We start from the raw sequence: 27937 nt of genomic DNA on the forward strand, positions 1-27937 counted from the left end.
GTGTATATCTATGTGTATGTGGGTGTATATATGTATGTATAATTTAAAAGAGAACTTTTAGGACAAGGCCTTTCTTGTCAGTTGGGGAGCTGTAATTTGGGTCATCTGAGATACAGGTACTTTACATAGAAGGGACTACCTCCCCTCACCTCTCGGAATAGCCAGGTCAAGTTCTTTCATGTAAACCTGCTGGATCCCCCTCTCCAGCCTCCACCTCAGGATCCATTCATGGCTTCAAGGAAACCTAGGGTAGTGAATAAGAAAGGAAAGGGATGTTGGGGTGGGAGTAAAGACTCCCTGAAATGCTGTGCTGCGTGTCAAGGGGTGTCTTTTGGCTTTCCAAGTAAAGAGCAATACCCTCATCTGGTTAGGGCCTTTACACTTGACCTTTTGCTTTCATTTCTCCACTTTTTCACATTGGAATCTTTAAAACACAGGGACACCTCTTTTTCTAAAGAAGGTTGGCACGAAGCAACCATATGAATGATGTGGGAGAGCTCTGCAAATATTAGGGGCTAGAAAAATGCTTAGTAGTTTAGAAACACAGTACTTGGAATTCTCTTTCAGAGCGGGCTGTGAAGCATACTCTAGTTTTTTCTATGTATAGTCTGATAACAAATACCCATCATAGACTATTTCTTGTCAATGATCCCAAAGGCAAGGAGGTGGATGGTGCATATTTCACAGCTTCTAGAAGCAAGGGGAGCAAGTCAAGAATCTGAATAACAAAGAGGGCTTTTCTCTCTTCCCTTATATACAAAAGCTAAGGGTGCAACACCAGAGGCCTGAGGGAGACTTCAGAGGAGCACATAGGGAAAATGACAATAGGTTCACAGAATCCCATCTGTTGAGTCAGCTTCTGCTGTGATGCCCAATTTCCTAAATCAACACCCAGAGTGATAAAGAAGGTGGAGGATGTTTGTCCTCCAGCTCCGATTTCTATCAGTAATATTTATAGCATCCCTTGGGAAGAAGGTTACAGGAATAATATAAGATTTCCTTTCTTTTCCCTTTCAGCCAAATACCTCCTTCAGCTCAAACTCAGTATTGGAGTACCAATTTTCAGCAAAATGATGGACTCCACAAAAGTTTTGCCTAAAGTCAAGTCTCAAAAACCTTTAGAATTGCTTCTGGCCACTCCCTGAGTCATCTCCACTACTAAAGGCATGAAGCCCAAAGACAACGTCCAATAACAGTGAGGACCTAAATACAACCAAGAGAACCTACTCACTCTGCTTCGAGCAAACATGACAATGAGGAATGGCCAATGCTCAGCAGAGCTGGAGCACAGTGAGCAAGGTAGACAGTACAGGGACATGAGGTTGGGGAAGTGCCAAGGCCACATCATGGAGTTTCCAAAGGCCAAGATAGGAAGTTTGTGTTTTATTCTCAGTGTAGTGGGAAGTAAGTTACTGGAGGTTGTTAAGCAGAGGACTACCATGATCTAAGTTTTATAAAAATCTCACTTGGCTGATAGATTTAGGCAGGACAAGAGTAGAAGCCAGGGAACCAGTTTAAAAAGGCTCTTATAGGTAAGAGATAATGGTGATTTGTTCTAGGGAGGAAGCAGTAGGGGTAGAGAAAAGAGGTTTGATTAGAGGTATCTTGAAGAGGTAGAGCTTACAGTATTTGTTGATGGATTGGCTGTGGATAGTGAGGGAAAAAGAAGAATAAGCCATGACATTTGGGTCGTCTGGCATCTGTACCTTCTTAGCACAGAATTCATTCCCGAAACTGAGTCATTAGTAGTTCTTAAAAAAAAAAGTTGGCAGTCTTTACCATTCTTTTATTCAAGCATTTATGGAGCTCCTATCTACATTTAACGTGCTTGGAGAGGTACTATGGAACATGCCAAAATGAAGAAGATATACTTCCTGTGCTCAAGAAATTTATAGTGTGGTAGGGGGTGAATAAAAATAGCTAAGTAACTAAACAGGGCAGAATATCGTGTCATAAAGGAAATGCTAACAAAATGAGAGTTTAAAAACGGAGAACAACAAGGATTTACTGTACAGGGAACTATATTCAATATCTTGTATAACCTATAATGGAAAAGAATCCAAAAAAAGAACACACACATATATATATACACACATACATACATACATATCCAAATCACTTTGCTGTACACCTGAAACTAACACCACAACATTGTAAATCAACTAGACTTCAATAAAAATTTAAAGCCACTCATGTAATAAAAACATTATTAAGCAAGCAAGCTTCCTTAATTTTTTGTTGAAAACACTATAAAATTGCTGTCTAAAACCAGACAATGAGGAAAAAAAGGGGAAAGTACAGCTGATTGAATCAAGGAAGACTTCACAGAGCCTCTGATTTTGAAGACTCAGGACAATTTCAGCTGGAGGAGACTGGGGAAGAGGTCATGCCAGGTTTTGCAAAAACAAGAGTGGATAAAGCAGGAATATGCTGAAGGAAGAACACAGTTTCTGTAAGGCACACAGGAAGGAAAATTAGAATGATGCAACAACACGGTGGGCCTTAAGTATCAGGATAAAGCGTTTACTTTACCAATAGGCGAGAGAGAGGCTTTCGAGGTTCCAGGATAGGAAAGCAACATGGTAAAAGCGTATGTTAGGAAGGTTATTCTCATAGCCACATGTAGAATTAAGTATATGGATAAATCCTGAAAGCACAGTGAAGTGAGTAGGCTAGTGTAATAGACATAATAAAAGGTAGAAGTAGAGCAATGACAGTGAGGGTGGAGCAGAAGGGAAGGATGTGAGAAAGGACATAAGAGACAGAATCAAGAAGCTTGGACTACTAATTAAATATGGAGTAGAGAGAGGAGTTAAGGTGACCATGAAACACCTAGGAGAATGGTGGTATCACTAATCCAGATAGGGAAGTTGAGAGCCAGAGCTGGCTTCAGGAGTCATGAGTTTGATTTTAGACATGAGCGTGTTTGATACGCTGTCAAATAATGTAGATAGTCATGCCCAGTAAGCAGCTTGACATCTGGGCTGCAGTGCTAGAAAGAGGTTAGGGCAGGGTATGGACATGTGGTCATTATCCACAGAGAGGAGGCAGCCGAGGCTGTCGCAGTGGATGTGACTGCCCACGGTAAATGCGTGCAAAGGAAAGAGGGTGGATGACATATCTCTACAGAACAGCTACAGAGGAAGAAGAGCTAATCAAAAAGACAAAACAATAAAATGCCATTTTCAATGATATTGGCAATATATTTTTTTAACTAAGTGTCAGCAAAGTTGCAGGGAAAGAGACATTCTTATACATTGCTGAATGGGAATGGATTGGGTATACATTTGCTAGAGGGAAACTTGCCATATGTCATCAAGAGACATAAAAATGTTCCTACTGTGCTTGCTTTAGCTGACATATACTAAAATTGGAACAATACAGAGAATATCAGCATGGCCCCTGCACAAGGATGACATGCAAATTTGTGAAGCACTGCTTATTTTTTCTGGAATTAGACAGTGGTGGTGGTCATACAACCTTGTAAATATACTAAAAACCACTGAATCTCACACTTAAAAGTAATGAATTTTATGGTAGGTGAATTATACCTGTTTTTAAAAATGTTCCTACCCTTTAATCTAATCTTTCCATTCCAAGGATTCTATCCTAAGAGAGCAATTAGAGATGCACACATTGATTTATGTACATGAAGTGTCATCGACTGCAGCGTTATTTATAATGTAAAATTAGGAATATCCTAACTGTTCAACATTTAGGAAGTTAGGTGAAGTACTGTATATCTACATGAAGGAATAATAGTCTGCCATTACAAAAGTGAAAAAACAGTATACAAACCTGTATGTAGTACCAGCCCAATTCAAAAAATATATATCCATACACATATATTCATGTATAAGCATACATATATTAAAAGGCTGGATGAAAATGTACCAATATCTTACCACTAAGTATTTATCTCTGTGTGGCAGAATTAAGGGTCATTTTAATTCTTTATACCTTTAGAAAATTTCAAAATTTTCTACACTACACATGTATTAGTTTTGAATGAGAAAAGGTTTCCAAAGATAAAGGACACCCTTCTACACAGACATATCATTTACCCTGGCAACTGTCTAATACAACTGTCTGACACATTCCTAAGTTAGAAATCTGCAATTATACTTATGATTCCACTTAACTCTTTCAAACATCTGGATTTTGCCCTCAGGGAAATCAGCTCAGAGCCCACCAACCTAGCAAAATGGTTTCCCCAACAAATGCTTTCCTGCTTGGCAGTGGATTCCTCTGTTTATGCTACTAATTAAAAAAAATTCCATCTGACAGTTTTTTACCCCAATGTCAGCACTAGTTGCTATTCTTTGCTGTGAGAGGTGGCCAGGGCTGGAAGAACGAGGAGCAAGTTGAGAAGAGGCCAGTCAGAGGAAAAGGGAGGTCAAGTCAAGGTCAGCATTATGGCCATGCCCAGTGGGTTAAAAATTTTTTTACTACTCAGGGCCTGCTTGGCTTTAGTTTTTCCTAGGCGCCTGATGGACTTGGTGGGACAAAGTTGTGTGGAGAGGGGACAAAGCACAGGAAAATCTGCTGGGGGGTGGCAGCAAGTACTATTTGTGAAGCCGTTTAACCGCTAATATTTACAGTTCACAAACAACTTTCATAGACACCGTTCTGTTTAATCCTTCCAACAACCTTATAAACTCCATGTTAGAAAAGAAGAAACTCAAGTTCAGAGGTGAAGTAAATCATACAAGGCTTGAATCCAAGTTCTTTGCTTCCAAATTCCTGTGTTTTTTTCCCTAAACAGTAGTTCTCAAAGTCTGTCGAATAGATCAGCATCAGCATCACCTGGGAAATTTGTAAGAAATGAAATTCTGGGGCCCCACTCCAGACCTTTTGAATCAGAAACTCTGAGAGTAGAGCCCAGCCATCTGAATTTTAACAAGCCCGCCAAGTGATTCTGATGCACGCTCAAGTTTGAGACACATCACTCTAAAGAATGCTATCATACATTTGAAAACAGATTTTCAAATGGCTTCTTTAAAATACTGGCTGCTGCTGCTTTGACTTATGCGGGGTCTTGTCTTCCAAGGGAGCCTGGGAACCTTCCTTCAACTTCCAGTGGCTATGTACACAATAGAGGGCAGCTGCTTGAATAGAATTTGGGCTCCAGGGGCAGGAACATTCTACTTCATGGTGAGGCGCATCCCAGAACCAAGAGGGCAGTTCCCACATCACAACTTCCCGTGTTGAGTGGAGATATGAGCTGGCAAGCAGCTGCCATATATCTGTCCCCCTTGCTGAAGTTTCTCTTCATAAAGCTTTCACATGGTTTCACAATGCTCTGTATGAGCCGCTGAGAAATTCCCTGATCTGATGTATTTACGTTTATGAACCTCTAGTTCATCAAGCTTTTCATTTCTTTGGATTTCAGTTTGGTTTTCTAATGGATTTGGAAGCAACAATTTAGAAAAAAATAGACAGCAATTTGAACAAAATTATTTTCCTTCTGGGGAACCTGGACTCCCTACTCCCGCCTCCCCAACCTACTCCCTACCCAATTTCCTCACTGCAGGTAACTGTTCTCTCTCTCTCTCTCTCTCTCTCACACACACACACACACACACACACACACACAATCATACACATTCCTTCCCCATAGGATGGAGAACAAACAAATCAGCAATTTTTTGTAAAATTGGACTTGATTTATATTGGATTTTAACTTTTGTCAAGGTGATGTTTATAAAATTGAAACAAAACCCATACATGGATATGGATTTAATTTGAAAATGCTAAAGCTGAAAGACAGAATCATGGACTGAAAATTATAAAGTTTTCAAAATTCTAGGAGTGAACAGAATTTGTTGTATTTCCCCTTCTACACAGGTACTTGCATTGAATTCATTCCTTTATTTATTCATTCATTGATTCTTTCATTCATTAGTTATTGAGAGCCAAGAAAGCACTGTTCAAGGTGCTGGGGACAAACCAATGAATAAAACAGACTAGACAGACCTCATGGGGCTCAACTCAATAAATATATAATATGACAGGTAGTGCTAAGTGCTATGAAGACAGAGAAAGCAGGGTAAGGGGTAAACTGTCAGACAGGGCTATGTGAGGGCCGATTCTATTTTAGAGTGTGGTCAGGGAAGGCCTCTATTAGGAGGTGATATCTGAGCAGCGACTTAAAGTCAGGGAAGGAGCCAGGCGAATATCTGAGGGAAGAATGTTCTAGGCAGAGGCATCAGCCAGGGCAGTGGTCCCAAGATAGGATCAGCTTGCCATGGTCCAAGAACCATGAAAGCCAGTGTGGCTGGAGCAGAATGAACAAGACAAAGAAGGGTAGGAAATGAGGTTGGGGAAGGAGCCAAGGGCCAGGTGAGTGGGTCATTGTAAGGACTTGGATTTAATTGTAAGACTGATGGGAATAAATGTGTCTATCATGTGTTTAACAGGTGCCAAGGAGTCTTAAAAAGTCTACGCTATGATCCTTGCCCTCAAGAAGCTTCAATCTGTCATCCATTTGCGGAAACAAGCCAGAATTACAGGAGACTTGAAAAGGGGTGGGGATTCTTGCTGACTCATGTATACTTGTTCCTAATACTAACGAGCCATCTTTAGTAGAAAAAAGCTCCAAAGGAGAAAAAGGCCTGCCTCCTATGCCAATTTGAAAAGATTCTTCCATGCCATACTTTAGGCATTTTTATATCAAAAGCACTTATAGTGTTCACTATGTATTACAAATATTAAAACATTTAATACTCATAACAACCCTATGAAGCAGGTGCTACTCATCTCCATTGTGCAGAGAGGAAAATCAGAGGTTTGGAGAGGTTGAGTAACTTGCCCAAGATCACAGAACTACAAAGTCACAGAGATCGTATTCAAACACAGGCAGCCTGGCTCCAAAGCCCATGTTCTTAACCACTATTCTAACCTGCCTCACCTACAGGTAGAGACAGAAGGATGGGAAGGGGGGCATGATGAATCTACAATTGAGAATAAAAGGAAAAGTCTCCCAGATGTCCTGGGTGACCAAGAAGAGTTCTGGGGCCTATGGGAGACCTGGGGAGAAGACTGAACTAGCTGGGGAGAGAGCTAGAGAAACAGGCTGCAGGATACTGCATCCATGTTGGGAGTCCACGAGGAGTGTGAATGCACAGCATTCAGACAGGAGTGCTTTGATAGTGGAGACATTTCCTGTGGGAAACTGAGAGGCCATGGGACTTTAGGGTATCCTAACCTGCCTAGTACAGAATACATAATGTCTAATAGCCGGCAGCCAGAAAAACCCACATAAAGGAGGTCATGCTTGAGGTCTGGTCTTGAAGGAAGGGTAGGAATTGACCAAGATAAAACATACTTCTATAGAAGGAGTAGTATGTAAAAATCATGGAAATGTGAGGAAAAAATAGTGTCCTGAAGGTAGGGTGTACGAGGAGGGGTGGTGGGAGGTAAGGCTAGAGAGGCAGGCTGGGCCAGAACACAGAAGACCCAGGTTGCCGTGCTAATGAGTTTGGACTTTTCCCACAGGCACTGGGGAGCCAGTGAAAAATTGTAAGCATGACAATGGCAGAATCAGATCTGCATTTTGGAAAGATGTATCTGCTAACATTTTTAGGGAGAAAAGAAGCAGGTGGACCAGTTAGGAAATGAATGTTATAGACCAAAGTGATCTATGATTCAGGGATAGAGTGGCAAGGCAGATTTGAGGCTTGTCTGAGAATGGTCTAGGAGGTAGAACCAATAAATCTTGGTTCCCAGTTGGACAAAATGTGAGGGGTAGAGGAAGGAGCCCAGAGTGTCTGCCAGATTTCTCACTTCAACAAATAATTGAGCCTGTCGCCAAGAAGAGGGGGGAGGGAAATTAGTCCAATTTTGGACAAGTCGATTTTTAAGTTTTTATTTTTTAAAGCAATACTTGCAAAAGGTAAACCATTCAAACAGTACAAAAGCATATACAATGAAAAACGAGTTCCCCATACTCTGGGGGAAACCATCATTAACAGGTTCTTGTTTATCCCAGAGCAGCAGTATGGCATAGTGTTAAGAACATAAGCTCTGGAACCAGACTGTCTAGATTTGAATCTGCCACTGCTGGCTGTGTGGCCTTGGGCTAGTTATTTAACATCTCTGCCTCACATTATCTGTAAAATCGGAATTATAATAACAGAATACAAAAAAAAATACTAGAATACTGTTCAGAACCTTGCTGTTAGTGTTTAACAATACATCTTGGAGATAATTTTGTATCTGCATGTACTTTTTCACAAATTTTTAATAACCGCCTAGTGTTGCACTTGTGTGACTTTTTCATAGTTCATTTAACCTTTACCCAATTAATGAATATTAAGGTTGTTTCCAATTTTTTGTTAATACAAATAATGCTGCAATGAATATCTTTGAACATCTCTTCACACATATATATGATTATATGTTAGATAAATTCCTGCAACTGGAATTCTGGTTCAGAGCATATGAATGTTTAATTGTGATAAAGTCTCCTGAAATCCAAAGAGGTTATGCTAATTTGCATTTCCACCAACAATGTATTAGAGCAGTGCTTTTCAAACTTTCATGTGCAAACAAATCACCTAGGGATCTTGTTAAAATGCAGATTCTGATTTAGTAGGTCTGGGATGGGGCTGCATTTGTAACAAGCTCTCAGTTTATGCAGATCCTGCTTGTTCAAGGATCATGCTTTGAGTAGCAAGGTATATAGCAGGGTGTAAGAGTGCGCATTTCTCCACATGCTTGCCAAAAATTGTATATTTCATGCTCTGATTTTTGCCATTCTGACTGGTGAAAGTTGTATCTTAAGGTGAGAGTTGTTGCTTAAATTAACCTATATTTCTTTAATTATGAGTGTTGTTGAGTATCTTTCTGTTTATTTTTATAAGCCAATTTTCTTTTTCCCTGGACTGGCTTTTTAGGTCCTTTTTTCCTCTTTTTTAATAATGGTTTATTGGTATTTTTCTAAGTGATTCTCAATCTCAAGAGCTCTTTATATATACAGGGAAACAGCCCTTTCCCATATCAGATGCAAATCCTTCTTCCCAGTTTTTTGTCTTTGGATTCTGTTTCTGTATTTTTGTGGTGCTGTAAATTTTAACTTTCATGTAGTCAAATTTAACAATTTTCTCCTTTATGGCTTCCTTTGTGTCTTGCTTAGAGAGACCTTTAATATTTAATAATAAAATCATATATTAAAAAATCTAAATTATGCCTTTGGATCAATTCCTAGGCTCAAATATGGTCCATTGATCTGTATTCATGTGGTAGTACCAAACTATTTTAATAACTGTCGTTTTATAATATGTTTCAGCAGGACTGGTTCCTTTCTCCCTTATTACTCTTCTTTTTCAGACCTTTCCTGACTAATCTTACAGATTTATATTTCCATATGTACTTTAGAATCAGCTTGGGCATGTTGAATTATGATATGTTTGGGAGACAACTTGGTGGCACAGTGTAACATGCAGTTGAAAATGATAATCTGGCATCTAGTAGTGTGGTCTTCTCTGGATATAGAAATCTGAGAGTCATCAGTGATACCTAAAGCCTCTCAAGAAAAGTCCATAGAATGAAAAAGAGGGTCTGAGGCTGAACTCTAGGTTAGTGTGGTTATCAAAGTTCAGTCCTCAGACCAGCAGCACCAGCATTACCTGATAACTTCTTGGACCCTAACTGGATCAGAAACTTGGGCGGGGGGAGCAATATGTTCCTTAACAAACCCTCCAGAGGATTCTAATGCGCACTCAAGTTTGAGGACCACTCTTCTAAGGTATACTGTAGTTAACAGACAAATTAAGGAAAGAGAGCTGAAAATAAGTAGGAGTAAGAAAACCAGGAGAAAGATATACTTAATAATCAAAGAGAAGAAATTTCCAGAAAAAAAAGTTCAATAGGGCCAATATTAATTAAGCAACAACTATTTTCAAAGGGCTTTATACATATTACCTCATTTACTCATATAACTCTATAAGGTAGATACCATTATTCCCATCTTGCAGATGAGAAAATTTTGGTTAACTAACTTGCTAAAGGTCAGCCAGCTGATATGTGATTTGACACCAGTGCTGTTATATACCAATGGCTATGTGCCTTCCATTGTACTCCTTCCACCGTACTGCTGAAAAACTGCTATTGAAAAATTGCCCACTGGAAAAGGAGAAAAAAAAGATGCTCCTTGATGGTTTTTTCTCAATCTGGAGGATACTAATTCATCTGGAGCTATAGAGAAGACTGTCATGTAGTGGAAGAAGCCACACTTCAGTGAGAAAATGAGAAGAAGAAAATGGAGGATGAAAGTTAAGGAGAGCTGATATTTTTAGGATGAAGTGACCACCAAAAGATATTTATATGTAATTGAGATCAGTTTAGATTAAGAGTAACATTCGATGGGCCTAGGACAATCTCTGGTCCTGATCTGGACCTAAACAACACACCAGTTCTACCTATGCTCTACAACTGCCAGTTGCATCTCTACATATCCCATCAATCCCCTCAAACTAAAAGACAAAACAAAACAAAAACCAAACAAACACTGACATCAAGCCTAGTTCTTCCTAATTTATCTTTTTATTTTGTCTTAAATCCTTAAAGGTCTTACTGGCTCAAACCTTGTAACCATTGTTTTCTTCTCTTCTTTGGCCGTTATATTGAATCACTCACAAAGTCCTGGCTTTGAAATATCTCCCCCATTAACTCGTCCTGTCCATTCCTACTGTCACTACTTTACATAAGCAGGCATGTCACACGGCCTCCCTACATCCAGTCCAACCCACACCAATTTCCCACAAATACCAATTTCATTCTTATTCACCTATTCACAATCCTGCAATTACTCCTCACTGGCTACTAGATAAACTTTGCTTTACTGGGCCTTCTATTAGTTCAAATTTACCTCTCACTGATGGGTAAATTTGGATGGGCTTCTTTAATATTCCTCAAACCTGCATCTACATTTCTCTCCATCCTCTCTTCATGCCTTCCCACATACCATTTAGGAATTGAGCCAACCTCCCCTTCTTTTGTTCAAGTTCCTTGTGATGTTCTTCTTCCAATTTTCACAACCACTTGCTGCTGGTATCACTCATTTTGTCAATCACCTACTTCCTTTCTCAACCAGTTTACCTATATATGTCTTATCTCCATCCACTAGAGTTCAGGGGTGGAACATACTCCTGCTGTGAGCCCCACTACATTGTTTAACATATTGCTATGTACATGCTAGGCACTCAAACTCGAAAACACTTATTAAATCAATGAAATCGTATCATGAGAACTTGGTATTTAAAGAGATATTTGGTGAATTAATGTTTAGAAAATGCCTACTTTCTTTTTCACTTTCAAATGTCATATTAAAAACAGTACACATTCACTAGTTATTACCCAGTATCAAGTACTATTGTAGGCACAATCTCATGAAGTACCTATTTAATCCTTACCAGATCCCTGTCAGGTGGGAATTACTGCCCTGAATTACTCATAAATACAAGACTATGAGATGGTTAAAGACTTGTCCAGTATTTCTACTGAGTACTCAGAGCCTACAATGAAAACCCCCAAGTCCACTGCTCTATCCTCCATAACACAGATTCCTTTCTTTCATTTTTAATTTTTAAACAGGCTCCTATGGTTCTTAGTTGAATTATAAACATGGTTTTTCTACAGTCTTGATGTAAGAAAAAATTGTGACTAACAAAATAGGTAAATAATAAATATACTTATATCTCAAGTTTAGTGTCTAATTACAGTTACTATGAATAATGAGAGAAAGTACCTGTGTGTCCCCGAAGTAAACTTGTGCCATAATGCAAATAGAGATGAGATGCAGCAGGGTGCTATATTAACATTCATAATTATGCATCTTATGCGCCAAAAATGAATTGTTTGCCAGCAAAGGAAAATGGCAAAAGTAAGAATTATGGCAAAAGCACATAAGGTTAATCAACATATAATCGACTCTCAAATATGCACATTTTAGCTATTTTCTTTTATTGGTGTTTATGATTTATTATTTAGAAACATTGTAATCTACCAGAATATATTTCCCTATTAAGGACACCCGAAATGAAAACACACTCACATCAAGTGAATTAATTTTTATGACACATAGTAGATATATCACTTAAGGGAGATTTTGTTCTACAAATGCAATAACCTACATGTAATAAGGTGTCAACTTCTTCAGTGATATTTGGTCTAAAACACACACACACACACACACATACACACATACACACACACACACACACATGCACTTTGGGGGCAATTTAAACTTTCTGGGAGAAAAAGACTAGATTAAAAACTCTTTTTTCAATATCTCCTAATGCATGCTTTATTAAACATAGCACAACCCAAAGAAACAGGAGGAATGCAGAATACAAATGACAACATTTTCCCACTGACTGAGACTGACCCAGCTTCAGGTGAGAAAGGAAGATGCCTTCACCCAGCAGACGGCTATTGGATGTCTTTATTAAGGTGCCAAAACCCATCAGTTCAGCTGCAAACAGACCCATTCCTAGAACCTTAACTCTCACCCTATCTAAGAGCCAATTAACTCAGATTATTCTTCTGTCAAGATTAGCAAGCATCCCAGGTCAAGGCAAAGCTTAAGCCTGGATGACTGAGAAAGATTCATTTGTCCTCTCAGACCACTTCTTACACTTTCTTTTGCTCTGGGCTCTACTGGGGTGCAAGGTTACTGCTGAGGATAATACTAACAGGGTGAGGCAAGGGAGAAAGCATGCACAGCCTAAGGATTTTTAAAGTCATACAAGGATTTCTTGAAGATCTCAACTAATATATTCAATTTAAAGCCTCAGAAAACGTTACAGAGACAGAAGCAAAATAGTAGGTAAGCAGGTAGGTAGGAACCAATGAGGTATTACAGACAGCAAACTATATACTATGGAGTCAGATGGACCTGGCTATGAGATAGTGGACATGTCAGCTATTTCATTTCTTTGTACCTCCGTCTCCTCATCTGTAATATAGGGATATATTCATCCCTATACCTCATAAGAGAGCTGTGATGATTAAATGACATGATGCAGTTGAGAGCTCCAAGCACTGCATCTGACCCACAGTAAGTGCTGGGATAGGGGGACAGAACTAACATTTACAGAATGTCTATTAAATCTGAAAGTAATCATGGTTCTGGCTGTACCGCTTCAGACTTAGGTGGGAAGGCACCTTGGAGAAACCCTTCGGCCTGAATCCAAAGCCCTATGGAGAACTCAGTTCATCCCTTACTGGTCTTAACATTTTCAAACGAACTACTTGGTAGAGAACTGATACAGCACTATCTCAGTGAGCTGTAGAACTATGATAGTCCCTATGACTGGAATTCACAGCAATGTTAATACAGGAAAAAGAGATGGATTCTGGAGTCACACACAGAGACTGGATTCAAGTCCCAGCTCTGACACTTATTAGCTGTGTGGCTTAAGACAACTGACGTGTCCATTCTGAGCCTTGGTTTCCTCACATAATACATACTTTGTAGAACTCTGGTAAGGATTCAGTTGATGTAAGGGTGCTATCACTAATTAAGTTCTCATGATCACACGAGGTCTCAGGCCAAGCAAGCCACTTAGATCCTCGGATATAATACACAGGCAACACAGAGCTACTTTCCCTGTCCAGTTATGGCAAACCAATGGCTATTGCAAGTGTTTACCCTGATAAGCATGAGGAAGGAAAGAAGAAATTCTTTTTACTGTGGCATGACAAAGGGCTTCTAGCAATTCTTCATTCTTTGTGTTCGGAAGGATTCATCATAATCGTGATCCTGAATCACATATAAGAGATCAGCCATACTCGCCATCACTTCATGAGTGCCCTTCTCCACTCATCCTTTTTTTCTGGCTGTGCAGCTTGCATGATCTAAGTTCCCCAACCAGGGACTGAACCTAGGCTCCCTGCAATGGAAGCGTGGAGTCCTAACCACTGGACCACCAGGGAATTCACTCCACTCATCCTTAAACTTTTCTTTATTAAACCCCAAGCTTCTCCCAAGAAGTACAGAGTAGCAAAGAATCTCTCACTCCCTCTCTCTCTCTCTCACACACACACACACATACACACACAAACAGAGAAAGAAGGAAGGATATCACAAGAGAAAATTTTCCTAATTTCATACAAAATTCATGTACCAAGACAAGTTTTGAATTTTTGTTTCAAATGTTCCATTCTGTTGGAAGGGCCATGAGTACTTTAAGAAATCTATTCCTGAAGTGCAAAGAGGGATAACCTCAGGTAAGTAACTTTCACTGTATATAAATTTATTTATTTATATAAATTTATTTATTTATTTATTTGGGGTGTGTTGGGTCTTCTTTGCTGCGCACTGGCTTTTCTCTAGTTGCGGCGAGTGGGGGCTACTCTTCTTTGCGGTGCGCAGGCTTCTCATCGTGGTGGCTTCTCTTGTTGTGGAGCACAGGCTCTAGGCGCCCGGGCTTCAGTAATTGTGGCTCATGGGCTTCCGTAGTTGTGGCTCGCGGGCTTCAGTAGTTGTGGCTCAGGGGCTCTAGAGCACAGGCTCAGTAGTTGTGGCACACAGGCTTAGTTGCTCCGTGGCATGTGGGATCTTCCCGGACCAGGGCTCAAACCCATGTCCCCTGCATTGGCAGGCGGATTCTTAACCACTGCGCCACCAGGGCAGACCAACTGTATGTAAATTTAAATCACACAAATTTTATGACTGAGAGAAAGAGAAGGGCAGGTGATGTTCTGCTCCTTCCCCTAGAGAGAAAAACTACCCTTCATAACTTCTCAAAGACTATTCAAAGGCATACATTAACTTTATACTTAACAAAATTGAAGGATATTCTGCACCCTCATCACAGGAAAAAAAGGAAGAATGTATCTTTGCATTAGGAGCCAGAGACATAATCATTTTTAGCTGAACAAGGATGCCAGAACAGCCAACCAATGCTTTCCCTTTGATTAGCTGGAAAGCAATCAATGCACTCTTGCTAGATTGAAGCTTTCACTCAAAATAGAAACTGGCCTGAAGTCCAGAGCTGGCAGTTTAGAGACAAATCCCCAGAAGGGATCTTGACACTTGCAATAAGATCCAGGGTTGGCATACTCATTAGGATCCAAGTTTAAGACTGGGGCTTGAAGAAGCTAAGTAATAAGGACTGGTGAAAAATAAAATACTGACTGCCTTCAGGATTCATATGTTTCTTTCATCAGCTAAAAGGAACACTTTTGGTGCTTAAGGTTTGCTTAGTTTAGCTGCTGTAAAAAAGACATTGGATTTTTATACGTATAACTGATTCACTTTGCTGTACACCTGAAACTAACACAACACTGTAAATCAACTATACTCCAATAAAAATTTTTTAAAAAAGAAAATGTAAAAAGACTATTTTTTAGTATAGATTTAGATTCACAGCAAAATTAAGAAGGTACAGAGATTTCCCATATACCCCTTGCCCCTACACATGCATAACCTTCCTCATTATCTATATCCTCCACCAAAGTGGTACTTTTGTTACAACTGATAAACCTACCTTGATACAACATTATCACCCAAAGTCCAGTTTACATAGTTTGCTCTCAGTGTTGTACATTCTATGGGTTTGGATAAATGCATAATGACATGTATCCACCATTAGAGTATCATCAGAATAGTTTCACTGCCCTGAAAATCCTGTGTTCTGCCTTTTCATCCCTCCCTTCCCTCCCTCTAACCCTGGGCAACCACTGATATTTTCGCTGTCTCTATAGTTTTGCCTTTTCAAGAATGTCATATAGCTGGAATCATACATTATATAGCCTTTTCAGATCAGCTTCTTTCACTTAATAATATGCATTTAAGATTTTTCCATGTCTTTTCATGGCTTGATAACTCATATATACATAAAACGCTGAATAATATTACATTGTGTGGATGTACCATGGTTTATTTATCCATTCATCTACTGAAGGGTATCTTGGTGCTTCCAAGTTTTGGCAAGTATGAATAAAGCTTATATAAACATCCATGTGCATGTTTTTGAATGAACATAAGTTTTCATCTCATCTGGGTAAATACCAAGGAGTGCACTGGCTGGATCTTATGGTAAGAGTATATTTAGTTTTGTGAGAAACTGCCGAACAATCTTCCAAAGCGGCTGTACCATTTTGCATTCCTACTAGCAATGAACGAGAGTTCCTGTTGCTCCACATCCTTGTCAGCATTTGGTATTGTCAGTATTCCAGATTTTGACCATTCTAACAGGTATGTAGTGGTATCTCGTTGTTATAATTTGCATTTCCCTGATGACATATGACATGGAGCATCTTTTCATATGCTTATTAGCCATCTGTATATCTTCTTTGATGAGTTGTTTGTTCAGGTCTTTGGCCCATTTTTAAATTAGGTTGTTTGTTTTTTTATTGTTGTGTTTGAAGAGCCCTTTGCATATTTTGGATAACAGATGTATTTTTTTAAACTATTTTCTCTCAGTTTGTGGCTTGTCTCCTCATTGTCTTGACAATGTCTTTCCCAGAGCAGAAGTTTATAATCTTAATGAAGTCTAGCTTATCAATTATTTCTTTCATGGATCCTGACTTTGGTGTTGTATCTAAAAAGTCATCACCATACCCAAAGTCATCTAGGTTTTCTCCTATGTTATCCCCTAGGAGTTTTATAGTTTTGCATTTTGCATTTAGGTCTATGGTCCATTTTCAGTTAATTTTTGTGAAGGGTGTAAGGTCTGTTTCTAGATTCATTTTTTGCAAGATATTGATTTTTAATAAAGACATTTATTCAATTTAGACATTTATTTAATTTTGAATTAATTGAAGATATGGGGAGGTAAGGCTTAAAAATCTCAGGATGAGGGATTAAAACATTATTGAAACTTCCACTTCTGTGAAAATGTAGTAGATGAACTTTTCCTTATTCCTTCCACGAAGTACAACTAAAAATCTTGGACACTAAAACAAACATAAGAACACTCTCATATGTTTTCCTCTGATACCACTCACTAGGAGAAAATATTTGCAAAACATACATCCGACAAAGGACTAGTATCTAGCCTATATGGAGAAATTTTAAAACCCAATAGTAAAAAACAAACAATCCAATTAGAAGAGTCTTAAGGTAATGAAGAAGACATCTATTACATTAAAAAAGCTGACTGACAAAGGACCTTCCTTTCCAAGGAACAATATGGTTGTAAGTTCCCTGGGCTTTCTTTTTGCCTTATATAGCCAAGGCTTCGATCTGAGAGGCAACAAACTGGAAATGCTAAATGGGCACAGACAAAATAAGTCCCAACAGAAGCCTGCTCTTCCTATCCAGAGAACCAGGAGAGGGGTAGACTAGCAAGACAGAAAAATTTTAGATATAACTTCTCTATTCCAGCCAAATACCACAGAAAAACTGTGGCCCCATCTCTACTCATGCCAACAAAGGCTGAATGGAGAGCCTAGATTTCCACCCTGGCCATGCTATAATAAGGTCTTTTCTGACATCATCACGGCCAAGGTGGTGGCAGAAAAGGCTGAATTCTGGGATAGGACTTTCATCCATGCTGGGTGGTAACAAGCCCTCCACTATCCACTCCTGTCTCCATTGTTATGGAGACCATGTAAGGAACATGGGCATGTAATCCCACCTGTGGTAACAAGGAGGCACTCCCTCTCCCTATTGAGGTGGTGTCAGAGGAGACCACATGGAGAGCACCAAGGACAGATTTAGCAAGAGAAAGGAGCCTCCCTCCTTGGGTATTAGTAAATTCCAATAGGGAACCTGGACTTCTACCTCCATGTGGCAGCAAGGAGGCAGCAACCCCTTTCCCTTGCCAGAGTGGTGTCAGAAGAAGCCAGCTAAAACAGAAAGTTTAAATATGACCCAAAGTTTCATAACATAATACTCAAAATGTCTAGATTTCAACTGCAAATCACCTGTCATACAAAGAACACAGGAAGATCTCAAACTGAAGTTAAAAAGATAATCAATAGACAACAATATCAAGATGACAAAAATGTTAGAATCATATGATAAAGTGACCATAATAAAAATGCTTCAGTGGTCAAATATATACATACATGAAACAAATGAAAAAACAGAAATTCTTAGCAAAGAAATAGAAGCTATAAAGAAGAACCTAATGGAAATTTTAGAACTTAAAAATACAATATTCAAAATAAAAAACTAGATGAATAGTCTCAATAACATAATGAAGGGAACAAAAGAATCAGTGAACTTGAAGACAGAATAATAAAAATTACCCAGTATTAACAACAGGAAGAAAATAGACTGAGAAAAATAAAGAGAACCTTAGGGACCTGTGGGACTATAATGAAATATCTAACATTAATGGCACTGGAGTCCTAGAAAAAAAGAAAGATGACAGGACTAAAAAAAAGTACTTGAACAAATAACGCCTGAAAACTCCCCAAATTTGGCAAAAGACCTAAACCTGGAAACTCAAGAAGCTAAGCAAACTCCAACAGGATAAAGCCAAAGAAATTCATACCAAGACACATCTTAGCCAAAAGTCTGAGCTAAAGACAAAAGAAAATCTTAAAAGCAGAGAGAGAGAAATAATACCTTACCTGTATAAGAAAAATAATTTGAAAGCCATATGATTTCTCATCATAAAGCAATGCAGCCAGAAAGAAGTTGGCACAATATTTTTCAACTGCTGGAAGAAAAGAACTATCAACCCAGAATCCTATATCCAGAGAAAATATCCTTCAGGAATGAAGGGGAAATCAAGACATTCCCAGATGAAGGAAAACTAAGAGAATTCATCACTGGCAGACCTAGTCTAAAATAATGGCTAAAGGAAGTTCTCTAAAAGAAAGGAAATGACAAAAGAAGAAATCCTGGAATTTCAGGAAGGAAGAAAACAAGGCAAAAAAATGGGTAAAAACAATAGACTTCCTTTTCCTCTAGAGTTTTCTAAATTATGTCTGATGGTGGAAACAAAAATTATAGCAATGTCTGATACAGTTGTAAATGTATGTAGCATAAATATTGAAGAAAATTTTATTATAAATGTTGGGAGATAAAGCGTTGTAAAGGGAGATAAGTTTTCTGTACTTTACTCAAAATGGTAAAATGACAATACCAATAGACTGGGATAATTTATGTATATATAATATAATACCTATAGCAGCAAGTAAAAAGGCTATATGGAGAGATATGCCCCAAAACTAGAGATAAATAAAAATGGAATTCTAATAAATGTTTAAGTAACCCACAGTAAGGTAAGAAAAACAAAGAGTACAAAGAGAAAGAAAAATAAAATATTTTACTTAAGCCCTAACTTATCAATAATTATATTAAATGCAAATGGTCTAAATATACCAATTAAAAGATAAGAGATTGGCAGAGTGCATAAAAACACATGACCCAATGACATACCATCAAAAGAAACTCACTTCAAATAAAACAATATAGGCAGGTTGAAAGCAAAAGGATAGGAAAATATATTATGTGAATACTAATCAAAACAAAGAAGGAATGGCTATATTAATAACAGGTAAAGCAGGTTTCAGAGAAAAGAAAATTACTGGAGAAAGGGAAGGACATTGCAAAATGATAAAAGGGTCAACCCACCAAGACAAAATAACAACCCTAAATGTGTATGCATCAAACAACAGAACTGCAAAATGCATGAGCAAAAACTGATAGAACTAGAAGGAAAAATAGACAAATCCACAATTATACTTGGAGACTTCAACACTCCTCTTTCAGCAATTAATAGAACAACTAGACAGAAGATAATCAAGGATACTGAAGAATTCAACATTACCATAAACCAACAAGATCCAATCTACATTTACACACTACCTCACCCAACAACAGTAGGATGTACATTATTTTCAAGTGCTCATGGAACATATACCAAGATAGACTATATCCTGGGATATAAAACAAACCTGAACAGATTTAAAAGAACTGAAGTCATACACAGCATATTCTCTGACCACAGTGAAATTAAACTAGGAATGAATAATATTGTAGAAAACAAATGGAAGCTAAACAATATACTTCTAAGGAATCTATGGATCAAAGAGGAACTCTCCAGAGAAATACAAATTACATTAACTAAATGAAAATGAAAATACAACATATCAAAATTTGTGTGACACAGATGAAGTAGTGTTGAGGAAAATTTATAGCACTAAATGCTTATATTTGTAAAGGAAAAAAGGCTCAAATCAATAATCTAGGCTCCCATGTCAAAAAGCTAGAAAAAGGAAAGTGAAAAACCCAAAGCAAGCAGAAGACAGGAAGTAGTAAAGATAAGAGCAAAAATCAGTGAAATTTAAAGTAAAAAAATAGAGAAAATCAATGCATAAAAAAAGCTGATTTTTTGAAAAGGATAATATAATTGACAAACCTCTAGCAAGACTGACAAAGGAAAAAAGAGACAAGATACAAGTTACCAATATCAGGACTGAAACAAAGGCTCTCACTATAGACTTTGCAGATATAAAAAAGACAACAAGGGAATACTATGAACAACTTTATACACATCAATATGACAACTTAGATGAAATGCACAAATTCCTTGAATACTACAAACTACCACAACTTACCCAATGTGAAATAGATCATTTGAAGAGTCCCATAATTATTAAGGAAATTTAACTTGTAAATAAAAAATTCTCCTTAAAGAAATCCCCAAACCCAGATGGTTTCCCTAGAGAATTCTACCAAATGCTTAAAGAAGAATTAGCACCAATTCTACACAGTATCCTCCAGATAAAATAAATCCCAATTTATTTTATGAAGCTAGTATTACCCTGATATAAAAACCTGACAAAGACAGATTTATAAAACTACAGACTGCATGAATAATGACACAGGTAATAAAAAATCCTTAACAAAATATCAGAAAATAGAATTTGGCAATATATAAAAAGAATAATATAATGTGGCCAAGTGGGGTTTATTCCTCTGATGTAAAGCTGGTTCTATTTTCAAAAATCAGTCAATGTGATATATCACATCAACAGGCTAAAGAAGAAAACTCATGCAATCATATATTCACACAGAAAAAGCATTTGACAAAATCCAACATCCATTCATGATAATTTTCAGCAAACATGGAATAAAGGAGAACTCCATCAACTTGATAAAGAGCATCTACAAAAATCCTACTGCTAACATCATACTTAATAATGAAAGACAATGCTTTCCCCCCAAGATAAGAAACAAGGGAAGGATATCCACTCTCCCCACTCTTATTCAAAATAGCACTGGAATTTATAGCCAGCACAATAAGGCAAGTAAAAGCGATAAAAAGGCATTCAAATTGGAAAGGAAGAAATAAAACTGTCCCTATTTATAGATGACATACATAGAAAATTCAAGGAATCTAAAAACAAAAACAAATAAAGGAAATTCCTAGAACTTCCAAGTTCAACAAGTTTGAGACATACAAGATCAACACAAAAAGCAATTGCATTTCTATACGTTAACAACAGACATGAGGAAACAAATTTTTTAAAGTATCATTTACAATTGCTGCAAAGGAAATGAAATACTTAGGTGTAAATCTAATAGAACATGTATAGGATGTGTATGTTGAGAACGACAACAATGCTGATAAAAGAAATCAAAGATCTAAGTAAACAGACACACTGTATTCATGGATTAGAAGACTCAACATAGTAAAAATGTCAGTTCTCCCAAAATTCATATACAGATTTAATGCAATTCCTGTCAGAATCTCACCAAGATTTTTTTTGTAGGTATAGACACAATTATTCTAGAAAGACAGGGACCTAAGAACAAAATAGAAAATCCAGAAAAAGACCCAAACAGATATGCCCAACTTATTTCTGACAAAGTTGCAAAAACAATTTAATGGAGGAAAGATAGCCTTTTCAACAAATGGTGTTGAAGCAATTAGACTTATGAACCTTGACATAAGTCTTACACTTACACACAAAAAACTCAAAATGGATCATGGATTTAATGTAAAAATAAAACCATAAATTTAGAAAAAAAAGGAGAAAATCTTTGGAATCTAGGGTTATGCAAATAATTCTTAAACTTGACACCAAAAGGACTGATCCATTAAAAGAAAAATTGATAAATTGGATTTAGGTTACATCATTCATTCTTTATTGTTATCACAGAACATTAAATGCTGGGATTTTAAAGATTATTAAGATGCAGTCCCTGCTTTCAAGGTGCTCATAGTTTAGTAGGAAAAGAGATACCTAAACTGATAGGTATGATGAGATATGGTAAGTGCACAGAGGAAAGAACCATGAGCTCTCCTGTGGGAATGAGGAACGGCTTGTAATATATAGTGGGGCCCTTTACAATGAGTAGGGGCTTACCAGGTAAAGAAGGGATGGGAGACTATTCCAAGCAGAGAGAAATGTATCTGTAAATGGCAAAGAGTCATTAGAAGATACTAAAGTAAGTTAGAGAAAGACAAATATCATATGATATCACTTATATGTGGAATCTTAAAAAAATGATACAAATGAACTTATTTACAAAACAGAACCAGACTCACAGACTTCGAAAACAAACTTATGGTTACCAAAGGGGAAACATGGGGCAGGGGGAGGGATAAATCAGGAGCTTTGGATTAACATATATGCACTACTATATATAAAATAGATAATCAACAAGGACCTACTGCATAGCACAGGGAGCTCTATTCAATATTCTGTAATAACCTATATGGGAAAAGAATCTGAAAAAGAATATATATATACATATATATATATGTATATATATATGTGTATATATATATATATATATATATATGTATATATATATATCTGAATCACTTTGCTGTACACCTGAAACTAACACAACATTGTAAATCACCTATACGCCAATAAAAAATAAAAATTAAATCAAATTTTAAAAAAAAGAAGATACTGTATATTCAGGGAATGATTAAGATGTTCAAAGAGGCTGAAAGCATGAGATGTGAAAGAAGACATATTTGAGGTAGAATCAACAGGATTTGGTAACTGATTAGATAAAAGTGAAATGGGTAGCTAAGAGAAAGGAGGGATCAAGATGTTCCTCTACGTCCTACGTTAGGTGACTAGGACTATTAAATGAAATAAGGAACAGGAAAGGAAGAGGGGTTCTTGTTTTTGGAGGGGGAATATCAAGAAATGTTGAGGTTGAGGTAACTGTTTTTAGACAGAAATGTCCTTTGACAACTGGAAATATGAAGCTAGTATTCAGAAAATAGTTCTGGGCTAGAGATGTAAATGGGAGAGTAATCAGGATTCAGGTAGTTGAAGCCATGGTAATAAATTACATTACATGTTGAAAGGACAGACTGGGAAGCTGGGTGTGTGTGTACATGTGAGGGACAAAAAGAAACTGATGGAGCAAAGTCCAAATGTTCTTTTCTGACTGCTTGCCATTCAGTCTTCACAAAAGTAGTTTAGATTCCCCTCAATGCATTTTGAGAACTCTGGCTTGAATAAAATAAAGAGATGAAAAGGCTGTAGTTCATCCATTTCTCAGCCATTGCTGCCAACTCCCTTCTCCTGTTCTGTCTCAGCATGGCATCTCTGGGGAGGTAAGGATCTGCTGAGGTCAGTAAAGAAAATTCCATAGCTTTCTTTGGTAAATTATCACTGACTACAGAAAGTGATTTGGAAGTCCTCTAGAAGACCTAGCTAAAATCCCTTCTGCTACAAATGATGCCATTTCCTCTTGTGCTGTCCTTAACGGAAAAAGAAAACAGTTAGACATCCTGTTGTGTGTGTCACAGAATGTATTTTCTGGTATGGACAGCATGGGAAAGTAGATTTTTTTAAGAAAAATAAAGTGGCTGACGGGAAGTCTTAGGGTTGACAGGGAAAAGGGGGTGGATAGAGGAGACCATGGGACTCAATTCCTAGCATTCTAGAAACGTGGATTTTTTTTCCTAGAGAATACTTTTCAATACTTAAAAGCAATTATTAAATCATGTCTTCCTGTCTTGCAAAACAAATATATAAAGAATCCAACACAAGGCTTATTTACTTTACAAGGCAAAACTCCTCCATGAACATTAAATTGGTTGTGGAATGAATTAAGTCGGCATTTTTTTGTTTTGTTTTGTTTTTTAAACCATCCATGGTAAGTGGCTATTTCTCAGGGTCTGAAAATTTTATCTTCTCTGGGTTGAATAATCTTGCTTCTTTTACAAAGCCTTCACTTGAATGACTTTTCAATCCATGAATCATTTTACCGCACTTCCTTGATTGCTCACCAAATTCTCTGCACCCATCTTTAGCTGTTATGATAGGATCACTTTAACTCTCTGATAAAAAAACTATGTTTAAATATTGTCTAAAACATTCTGTTCTGTGCAAGGGATATAAGCCCTTGGAATAAACATTTCAGAGAAAAAAAAGTGTCAGGCAGTGTTGCTAAAGGAAATGACCTGCCCTGGGATATTAATTAAGCCCAGTTATTGTATCCAAATTAAACCAGTGTCCCCTAACTCCAGCTCAAAAAGCAGCAAAGTGGAGGGAAGAGAAGAAATACAAAAGAGAAAAAGAGAAAATAACCTCCTGCTTAAGGACAAGAGAGAAAAGAGATTTTTATACATTTAGTGGTATTACTTCTTTAATGAAGCTATTCTTTTATTTATAAATTCTGTCTGGTGTGGAAGGACCAAAAAAACGATAGAAGGAAATCCGGAAGCAAGGAGGTGGAAAAGGTAAACTTAGAATTTCTTCCACTGGTTAGCTCCAACAGCTAAGGCCAGCGGAGCAGCTTATCTGTGGCCAACATAGTGTGAATTACAGTTAATCACTGAAAGCGGCAGCCCCGGGTGTTTTGGATACTGACCGAGTCCCAAGGATGAGGACATGTTGCCAGAGAGCTTTTTTATTTTGTTTGCATTAAGATTTGGGGTTGAGTTGATAAAAGCAAAGTGAAGGAGTATCATACCCGATAGTGCCTTAGCTGTTTATTGTTTTTAAAAATTGCTCTAAAATTGCCTGCTGTGTCGGTTAATGTTAAGCTAAGCTGTTTTAACATCAATATCTATGATTTTTTAAGAGAAAAGGTATAATTTTCTTTATTCCCAACGTGGTAAAACATAAACAGAAAGTTTGACTTGTTGGGAGAGACTGAGTCTGGAAAAATAAAGAGGAACTAGAGCTAATACTTTTTAAGGTGCTAAATGCCAAGCATCTTATCTACATGCTCTTATTTCATTCTCAGAAGCACCCATTGAAAAGGAAATGAGAAAGCTGATTCAAATATGTTAAGGAACATGTTCAATCTATCAGTCCACTGCTTGTATTATACTGGTGTTCCTAAGTGTTCTTCCCAAGGTGCCATTCATTAATTCATCAGCTATTTATTCCTCAAATACTATATTCCAGGCTCTGGATCCATGTCCTGAAATCAATGGTAAACAACACAAGGCCTTAATTTTAGGGAGCTTTACCTGTTCCTTGTTCCTAACCAACTCTTCAAGTTTTGAAGAAGTTTGTCTTCTCTTCCAACCTCTTGGCCCCCCATTCCATATTCTGTCATCAGCCATATTCTGTCCCTGTCTAATCAATGGACATTCTCTTTGTTATAACCCTGTGGTCAACTCAGGTATGAGTCACTCAACAGCAGGAAAACAAAATGATCAACCAGTTTTTTCTCTGACACAATCAACCAAATTAGTGTAGGAAAAAGCTATTAGGTCATATCCAGTCCATCCCTCTGGGAACAGAGCAAAACCACTCCTTGTATTATGCTACATTATTTCTCAACTACATTGTCCTGCCTAATTGTAAATAATTATAAATGACTCAGTGGCAGGGTTTCCACTATTTCCTCTCAAAGGTTAGCCCACAATCCAGTAATTTTCAGTGTCAAGATGGTTTCTCTGATAGTCAGCCAAAATATTCCTTGTCTTGATTTCATCTAATTATGCTCTGATCAACCCTGATCCCAATCTCTGCAATTCCTCATTTGTTGTTGTATTTATACCCTTCAAATATAACTATATGGCTATCACACCCTATTCCCTCCCCTCCCCAAGAGTCAATTGGCTGACTCTTAAGCTAACATCGGCAAAGGAAACTCTGCAGCCCCGTCACAACTTCTAGCCACCTCAGTATTTCCTACCCTATGCAGAAAACACCATCTAAGTTCTTGCAGTTCTGGGGTCAGACCTTCCAGGTCTCCACCTATACACTGGGCAGTGGTGTGGGTGTCCAGACACCACAGATTGCATTTGAACTTCCTCCTTTGTCATCTCCATTCTTCTGTTCCTCTAGGGTACAGAAGCACCTCTTTAGCTATTTTTTCCAACCACTTGTTTTTAGGGTAGTAAAACAGATCCAATTTCTCAAAAGAACATCTTAGAAGATTTCATTGACTCTATCTGGGTACAGAATTCATTCATTCACTCACATACTCAACTTTTATTGAAAACCAGCAGTGTCATATCCTGTACAAGTTACTAGGTATACCATGTGAATCTGACATATTCCTCTTCCTCAAGGAATTCACAGTCTAATAAAGAAGATAAATAGAACGTTCTCTCCAACTTATTATCCCCTACCTCCTTTTCTTTTCTTTTTAATTTGTACTGGAGTATAGTTGATTTACAATGTTGTGTTAGTTTCTACTGTACAGCAAAGTGAATCAGCTATACGTATATATATCTCCCCTCTCTTTTGTATTTCCTTCCCATTTAGGTCACCACAGAGCACTGAGTAGAGTTTCCTGTGCTATACGGTAGGTTCTCATTAGTTATCCATTTTATACATAGAATCAATAGTGTATATATGTCAATCCCAATCTCCCAATTCATCCCACCACTCCCCTTTCCCCTTTGGTATCCATACGTTTGTTCTCTACGTCTGTGTCCATATTTCTGCTTTGCAAATAAGATCATCTATACAATTTTTCTAGATTCCACATATATGCATTAATATACGATATTTGTTTTTCTTTTTCTGACTTACTTCACTCTGTATGACAGTCTCTAGGTCCATCCACGCCTCTACAAATGACCCAATTTCATTCCTTTTTATGGCTGAGTAATATTCCATTGTGTATATGTACCACATCTTCTTTATCCATTCGTCTTTCGATGGGCATTTAGGTTGCTTCCATGACCTGGCTATTGTAAATAGCGCTGCAATGAACATTGGGGTGCATGTGTCTTTTTGAATTATGGTTTTCTCTGTATATATGCCCAGGAGTGGGATTGCTGGGTCATATGGTAATTCTATTTTTAGTTTTTTAAGGAACCTCCATACTGTTCTCCATAGTGGCTATATCAATTTACATTCCCACCAACAGTGCAAGAGGGTTCCGTTTTCTCCACACCCTCTCCAGCATTTGTTGTTTGTAGATTTTCTGATGATGCCCATTCTAACTGGAGTGAGGTGATACCTCATTGTAGTTTTGATTTGCATTTCTCTAATAATTAGTCATGTTGAGCATCTCTTCATGTGTTTGTTGGCCATCTGTATGTCTTCTTTGGAGAAATGTCTATTTAGGTCTTCTGCCCATTTTTTGATTGGGTTGTTTTTTGTTTTTGGGGTTTTTTTTGATATTGAGCTGCATGAGCTGTTTGTATATTTTGGAGATTAATCCTTTGTCTGTTGCTTTGTTTGCAAATATTTTCTCCCATTCTGAGGGTTGGCTTTTCGTCTTGTTTATGGTTTCCTTTGCTGTGCAAAAGCTTTTAAGTTTAATTAGGTCCCATTTGTTTATTTTTGTTTTTATTTTCATTACTCTAGGAGCCTACCTCCTTTTCTAAAGAATATTGTTTACAAATACAGTTCCTTATATCCCGTTTACCCTTCACTGAAATTGGGCCTCTGCCTCTAATATTTTAATGAAGTCTTTTCTGCCAACGTCAACCAGTCATCTAATTAGCAAACCCAATAGCCTCTTTTCAATATTCATACAACTTCAATGCAAGAGCATTTAACATTATTGATCAATGGCCTGCTCCTTCTTGAAATCCTCCCCCTGCCCTTGGTTTCCACTCTCCCATATGTCTGC

General features: G+C 37.7%; 1 protein-coding gene and 1 non-coding gene across 3 annotated transcripts in view; one reads left to right on the top strand and one right to left on the bottom strand.

Moving 5' to 3' along the window:
• Positions 1 to 27937, bottom strand: part of SHROOM4 (shroom family member 4) — a 204446-nt gene that overhangs the window by 53341 nt on the left and 123168 nt on the right. The window lies entirely within an intron of this gene.
• LOC133082854 (U6 spliceosomal RNA) lies at positions 3344 to 3447 on the top strand. The gene has a single exon (XR_009699070.1). It is a non-coding gene; the product is annotated as a U6 spliceosomal RNA (small nuclear RNA).

This window comes from Eubalaena glacialis, chromosome X, assembly GCF_028564815.1.
Source record: "Eubalaena glacialis isolate mEubGla1 chromosome X, mEubGla1.1.hap2.+ XY, whole genome shotgun sequence".
Classification (NCBI taxonomy): Eukaryota; Metazoa; Chordata; class Mammalia; order Artiodactyla; family Balaenidae; genus Eubalaena; species Eubalaena glacialis.